The sequence below is a fragment of the Lepidochelys kempii genome, chromosome 25 (assembly GCF_965140265.1).
Source record: "Lepidochelys kempii isolate rLepKem1 chromosome 25, rLepKem1.hap2, whole genome shotgun sequence".
NCBI classification, from domain to species: domain Eukaryota; kingdom Metazoa; phylum Chordata; order Testudines; family Cheloniidae; genus Lepidochelys; species Lepidochelys kempii.
Window position 1 is genome coordinate 8,779,168 of NC_133280.1, and position 6,575 is coordinate 8,785,742.

The window sequence follows — 6,575 nt, forward strand, 5'->3', positions numbered from 1 at the left end:
GCAGGGACCACAAGGGTCAGCCAGTTTAACCCCCTGCCAAGGTGCAGGATTTGTTGGGTCTAAACCATCCAAGACAGATGGCTCCAGCCACCTTTTGAAAATCTCCAGCAAAGGAGCTTCCAAAACCTCCCTCGGCAGCCTGGTCCATTGTCCTACTGCTTCTACAGGAAGTTTTTCCTGGTCAGGGCCAAGGCGCTCAGCACCCGTAGGACTGGGCCATAAATCAGACTCTTTAATAGATTTTTAAATTCAATTGAGATTTTTTTGTCTCCTTGCTTAAAAAAAAAAAAATTTTATCAACTTTTCTGAACTAAAAATCAATTCATTTTCCTATAGATTTTTCAACAGTCTTAAGCAAAGCAGATTTGCAGGGGGAAGGAGGGGGAAAACCAGGCCCCACTCCCAACCAGCCACACACACACAACACAACTCTACAACAGCAACTCTGCTACCTCAAGGGCAGAAAGCGGTCGTCTCCTGGACCTGGGGAAGCATAAGCCATTGGCCCGGGTTCTGATCTCAGTGTCAAGCCGGAGTCACTTCCTGGCAGTCAGTGGGGTTTACCAGCATCACTGAGATCAGAATCCCACCCTGTGAGCGAGGACAGATGTCAAGAAGAGACCCATCATCAGACCGACTCCATCACTGACTTCTCCTAGCAGAAACAACCTGCCAGGCCCCAAACTTTGGCCAGTCGCTTGGATCAAAAGGGGTAACAGCATCATTGTGGGTCTCTGGCTGCTGGCCTGATGCACGCACCAGTGGGGGTGGTGGGGGTGAAAAGAGAGCCCACAGGGAAATGACAGAGCTAATCCCTCCAGGAGATGACATGGTCTCAGGGGAAGTTGCCTGAGATTTCAGTTTGATGGACGCTATCAGTGACAAACACTGCTCTGCCTTTGCCCGGTGGCTGCTGGGGGGAGGGGATGTCCCCCCCCCTTAGTGCTCAGCATTAATCAAACCTTCCCTTCCCCTCGGATGCAGTGTTTGGTGGATGGTGCCCATGCGGGGGGGGGGGGATCAATGGGAGAGGGCTCCTTGCTTTCTCCCAAGTGCCTGGCCCCATGGCGGGTGGGAACAATCACTGAAGGCTGGCAGCTGCTCTCCTGCAGAGAGGCTCTAACTGCTTTTTCCCCAGCCCGCCACTTAATCCTAGAGACCCCAGATCGCTGGCCACTTAGGAAAACGTTGGCTTACGAGACAGGCACAGGCAGCAAGCCCCTGGCAGAGCCCCGTGCTAAGATTACTGCAGACAACAAACAGTAACGAGTCCCCTGCAATGCTCAGAAAGCCCCCGCAAGCCTGGTCGCTCTTTACCTGCCATGCAGGGGGCAAACGTTTTCTCTCTGGGCCAGGGCTGACATGCCCCACTTCAGAGGAAGCTTCGGGGGACAAACACCTCCCTGGCTCAGGGCTTCCCGTAGCGTCCAGCACTGCAATATTGAAGTTCCTCTCCCAGGTGAAGGAGATCCACAGGGTGATTGCACTAGAGGACTCCAGGGAAGGCTTCCTGAGACTCCGGAGAAGTGTCTCTGCCAGGGGAACAGAGAGGTCTGTATAGTTTGCCAGTGCTGGTGGAAACGCTGTGGCAAAGAGGAGGGTTGTGTAGCGTGCTCCGCTAGTGACCAGATCCTGGAGTCGGGTTGATGGGGAAAGACGGCTCCAAAGGCCGATCCCCACTCTCCGTCCAGCTTGTACGTGCTCCATAACACCCTGCTTTCTCGGTGCACCTTCACTAATTGGAATACACTCAGTTACCGGGTCCTGAGCTTGTACCCACCACTATGCTGAGGCCTGGACCCCCACCACAAACACCTCCTGGCAGGCCCCTTCGTTCTACCTCTCCCCACCTTCAAGGCGGAGGGCTGCTTGCTCTGCAGCTAGAACTCTTCCGGCAGCTCGTCAAAGTGGGGGCTGGATGTTCCCTTGTGCTTGAAGCCTAAGGGAAGCGGGGGGAGGGCTAGCTCAGTGGTTTGAGCATTGGCCTGCTAAACCCAGGTTTGTGAGTTCAATCCTTGAGGGGGCCATTGAGGGATCTGGGGCAAAAATTGGGGATTGGCCCTGCTTTGAGCAGCGGGTTGGACTAGATGACCTCCTGAGGTCCCTTCCAACCCTGATATTCTATGATTATAAGCTGTGTGAGCAAAACAGATCGTTCACACTCAAGCCGAGGTTGCTGTATTGGAAACTACAGCAGGGAGCCTGAGAAAGCGCTGAAGGGAGGCCGTGCCAGGAGGATGGATCGAACCCGGCCTGAGGTGCAGCAATGGCTCAGAGCAACAGCCAGGAACCTGGGATTTCGGACAGTTCACGGGCTCGGCGTCACCTCCGTTGCATTAGATGTGCAGGGCTGAGCCACCGAAGGAAGCGAGCGGGGGGACAAACATGATTGTATGCAAGAAATGCAGAAGCCCTGTCAATGCAGCAAGGAGTTTGCAAATGTTGACAAAAATGTCAGGCAACTAAACAGCCAGGATCTTATTCTCATTTCCACTACAGCCAATACGCTAGCAGCATGTTTGCCAGAAGCTGGGAATGGGCGACAGGGGATGGACCACTTGATGATGACCGGTGCTGTTCATCCCTCTGGGGCACCTGGCACGGGCCACTGTCGGTCGACAGGATACTGGGCTGGATGGACCTTTGCTCTGACCCAATCTGGCCGTTCTTATGTTACTTCCCCCAGCCCGAGGCCCCTTTACGCTGACAGACGTATAAATGCTCTCAGAGTAAATGAGACAACGGCCCTCGGGGAAATCGATCCTGTGAAATGACCCCCTCTTAGGCAACCGGCCTGCCCTGCCCCGTGAGGGCTGCAAGTGGGAACTGCATCACGTAATGAGGTAACTGCCTGCTCCCTCTCATGCATCGTCGGTGAGATTGTTCGGCTGGCAGCTCTGCTCTCTGTTCCATCGGGAGCCATCAAAAGCTATCTCCACCCTTCACTGCAATCTGAGACAATCACAGAGGGAGGCGACGCCACTCGAGGTGCAGAAATAGAGGGAGACGTATAATGGCCCCAGCAATAACATCACTGCCTAGCTCCTATGTCGCAAAGCGCTGGGCCCCGCCTGGGAGGGTCCGGTAAGGATCTGGAACCCCTCCGTCTCCTAAAGACCTCATGAGATCAGGGCCCCCATGTGCCAGGCCTTGAACGGGCAGTGAGAAACAGCCCCTACCCCAGAGAGCTTACAGTCTAAATGGACCAGACAGCTATGGGGTGGCGGAGGAAGACACAGACAGGGGCCTGATGTCACTCAGTGGGTCAGAGGCAAAACTGGAAGTACAATCCCCTGAAACATGCTGTCTCTCCCCCTAAACTAGGTGGATACTGAGAACAGGGGTGAGGCCGGATGACTGGAGGGTCAATAAGGGGGTATGGAGCCTTCAGCGTCTGACTCAATAGATAACCGTCCGGGCAGGCCAACAGCGGTCAAAGGCCTTCACCAGCTGCTGCCTTTGGAAGAGGGCACGTACTTGCGATAGGACAGGTGCCCATGGCAGAGACACTAAATCACGAGTGGGCCACAAAGACTAGACTTGGCTCATTCGTAGAGGTGACCCCTCCTATTCTAGGGGAAGGATCCATTGGCTGAGTGCCAATGGCAGCTTGCAATGATGCAGTCCATGCTAGATGGCTGGAGGAGCGCTGGGCCGATCTTCCACACGTAATTCCACCTGGAAAACAAGCACCAGCATGGTTTCCTCCTGTTGCACCAGGCACGGGTTTAGCTACATCTTCTTCGAGTTTTTGCCTCGCAGGACAACACTCTGCTCTGCTAAGCGCAGACACCCAGCAAGTGCCCAGGCCAATGGACCCTGTTCTTCACGCTGTTTGCCATCTGACATGCAGAGCCCAATCCATTTTCAGGCTGCATGGAGCTACTTCTCCCACCAAACGCAGTAGCAGCAGATGGGGATGCATCTGTAACCAGGCTGCCTGTTGCCACCTCCTACTCACTTAGCCCTCTCCTGTTCTTCACACGGCTCCTCCACGGAACAGGCGGCTTCCTTCACTCCTTCCTCTGCCCCTAGAGATGGCAGTCGGCAACGGTCTAAGGTGGCTCAACTCTTTCTCAGCTGTTCCAGGGACACCAACCTGCTCCTACTGTCCCAGACTGATAGGTAAAGAAAACGGATTTATGGTACTTGGGTTGCACAGTTGGGTGTTAGAGGCCCCTTAGGGATCCGGCCAAGTCTTGCTCAGACCAGTGGGTCTGATGCGTGGCCCAGAGCACTGGTTTGACTCTTGGGACCAAATTCCAGACACAGCCCCTGCTGCTAGACAATCCAGGGAGTAGCGACAATTCACAGCAATGGGGCTCCTCTCCGTGTTTGTTCCATTCTAGGCATTTTAGGTACTTATTTGGTCCCCGTTACCATAGTACGAGCACTTCACAATCCATACTGTATTTATCCATCCAACACCCCTGTGGGTGATTCACGTCCCCACTCCATGCCTCAGTTTCCCCTTCCACCTACAGGGTAGGGCAGAACTATTATCCACAATGGATTGGGCTGGGGGGGGGGGAAACTGAGGCAAATAAAAATTAAATGACTCGCCCAAGGTTACAGAGAAAGTCTGTGGAAGAACAGACTCTTGAACACAAGTCTCACATGTCCCAAGATAATGCCCTAACCCCTGGACCACACTTCCATTCCAGGAACAGGAAAGTAGAGCAAACGGCTGCTTCCTTTGCCTGCCTGGACAGGTGGCCTAAACCGCAGCAGGACCGAGATCCTCAGCAAAGCGCAGCCTCCTGAGGGAGGAGCCTTGCAATCGGAAACCCGAAGAGCCAGCAAGCTGCGATCACCTTGCCCAGGATTAATACCTTACGTGCATCTCTGGCATTGTTCCAACCAACTTGTTTCTTTCCCCGCTTCTCTCTAAGGCACTCAAGATTTCAGGAGATATTTTTAAGCTACTGATCAGTGACCTGTTGAATCTATTAAACCGGGGGCCAGAAGAGTGGGAATGTTCTGATGGAAATGGTGCTCAAAGGTTGTTAGATGCCTAAACTCCTTTAAGGATCTGGGCTTTTTTCTCTGTGGGCCTCCCCTCCTATCTGTAAAATGGGCCTGCAGTGTAGTTTAGTCCAGTGATTCTCAACCAGGGATTCAGGTACCCTTGGGGATAGGCAGAGGTCTTCCATGGGGGGTCCATCAACTCATCTAGGTATTTGCCTAGTTCTACAACAGGCGATATAAAACGCACTAGCAAAGCCAGTACAAACTAAAATTCCATACAGACAATGACTTGTTTACACTGCTCTGTGTACTATACACTGAAATGTAAGTACAATATTTATATTCCAATTGATTAATTTTATTATATGGTAAAAATGAAAAAGGAATCAATTTTTCAGTGATAGTGTGGCTGTGACACTTGTGTATTTTCATGTCTGATTTTGTGAACAAGTGATTTTTAAGTGAGGTGAAACTTGGGGTACACAATCAGACTCCTGAAAGGGGTACAGTAGTCTGGAAAAGTTGAGAGGCACTAGCCTGGTAGGTAGGGCGCTGGACTGGGAGGTAGGAGACCTGGCTTCCACTCTCAGCACTACCACTGACCTGATGAGTGACCTTGGGTAATTCACTTTCCCTCTCTGTGACTCAGTTTCCCCTCCCACCATGTCCATTTAGACTGTAAGCTCTTTGGGGGGAGGAACCGTCTCACTCTGTTTGTACAGCACCTTAGCACAGTGGCGTTCCAACCCTGGCCAGGCCTCCCGGACACTCCTGTAATACAAATAAGGAATAATAATAGCTGCGAGCCCTGCTTGAGTTTGCAGCCTGTTGCTCAGACAGCTCGTGTTTCTATTCCACCCTCTGGATCATTCCCACTGAGATAAATCATAAGTGATATTCCAGGTGATGATATGCAAGCTCTGGGAGTGGGGCAATCCTCCATCGGTTCTGCTTAACAGCCAAGGAACAAGATGTTGACACAGTTAGTCAAGCAGGAGCCCCCATGGAATACGTCAATATTCCACGTCACCGTAACGCTCATTTCAAGAGAATTCTGCACCCTTGGGATAATCCCCCAGCCCTGTCAGCAACACGATCTCCACACCAAGGAGATGGCACCAGCCCATGGTCAATTTGCCTTTAGATACCATGTTAAATTTTACCAACCCTCTTCAAATAATTGCTCTCAGATGTCACGCTGGGAAAGATTAATAACGTACCCCCCCCAGCCCCCAGAGATCATCTCCAGGAAGGATGGAATCCACAGCCCAATCTCAGATAGCACAAAGAGCAGCCAAAGTCAGAGAACTGTGGAATTTAACTGGATTTCCCAGGAACCTGGCAAGACTTCCAGGGGCAGTTTGATAGACACATGCCAGAGAAGGTTTCATACACCGGCCACCTGCCAGCTGCCAATGAAAACGTTAGAGTGCATCTTCTAGACATCTCTTCCCCCCCCCCCCCAGGAAAAGGACATTAGAATCTGGGGGGAGCCTTTGCGGGAGAAGGGTGTGATGCCCCAGACTCATCTGGTGAGCAGAAGAAAGAGCTAGGTCAGTGGTCCCCAAACTTTTGAGGGTCATGCCCCTCCTTACCCTTCTGTGCCC